This window comes from Odontomachus brunneus, unplaced genomic scaffold (genome assembly GCF_010583005.1).
Source record: "Odontomachus brunneus isolate Ranch 3 - 2012 unplaced genomic scaffold, Obru_v1 Obru_scaffold_187, whole genome shotgun sequence".
Taxonomy (NCBI): Eukaryota; Metazoa; Arthropoda; class Insecta; order Hymenoptera; family Formicidae; genus Odontomachus; species Odontomachus brunneus.
In genome coordinates, this window is record NW_022639637.1 from 191,306 (window position 1) to 192,341 (window position 1,036).

The following is a 1,036-nucleotide window of genomic DNA, read 5'->3' on the forward strand; positions in this document are numbered from 1 at the left end:
GAGAGAGAGAGAGAGAGAGAGAGAGGAGAAAAGAGATTTTAATATTATTGAATATTGTTAAACGTTTTGCTCTCACATCACAATAATTATTTAGTATTTCAGTAATGCTCGATTCCTTAATATTCATTTACTTATACCCAACAACTATCAGATATCTTAAAAGATATTATCCATTTGACAATGAAAGCGGTAATTTTTAAAAAGATTAATGACTCTAAATTGTATATATTATAGAGAATTTTCATTTCTTCACATTTTCTAGCTGTCGAAAATTTTTTCTATATTTATTAACACGATTATCTTTTTTTCATTTTTTCTTTAATTTTTTTTATATTTATAACACGAGCATTATCAACACTTGAACCTTATTGGTTCAACTTACTTTATTATTATTATTATTTGGTTCAACTTACTTTATTATTATTATTATTTTCACTATCTTCCTGATATTTCAGGGATTTTTTATAAGCAAAATTAAATTCAACAGTTCTCTTATAAACAAAATAGATTTAATGAGGGAAAAAATCCATTTTTCAATCATTATTTGATCGTTTCTTTAACGTTTTAACGTTATCATGATTTTTTGTTCTGCATGGGCAAAAACTATGTCAAAATATGACTTCTTTATATGCTACTTGTAGAATAAAATGATACGTTCTCCTTTATCGAATGATATTTTTAGAGCACTATATCACATTAAATTACGACGCGTAATTTCTATAGTATTTAAAGATTTTACGACACACTCACTTATCGTTTTGTCAAAAGATACATTTAAATTGAAAACTTGGCGTGTCCGATTATTTGAATGTCTCTTCGGCGTGTCAATCTGTCACGCGCTACAAGATCACGTTTGTTAGAAGTATTGTAAAACAACTGATATTGCGCATGACAATTCATTTCTAAAAATTCGACCATATACGTCGTAAATTCGCGTCGTTTCGAACATTCGATGGAATCGCGACTTTGAATGCCATGGTAAAATCCCGGAATCGTTGATACATAGCATATGTACGATCGCGATGAATGGAGGGGG

The 1,036-nt window shown here is 29.2% G+C and overlaps 1 protein-coding gene across 7 annotated transcripts in view; it reads right to left on the reverse strand.

Annotated features, from left to right (window-relative positions):
- LOC116851692 overlaps positions 1–1,036 on the reverse strand; it is a 66,432-nt gene that overhangs the window by 22,276 nt on the left and 43,120 nt on the right. The window lies entirely within an intron of this gene.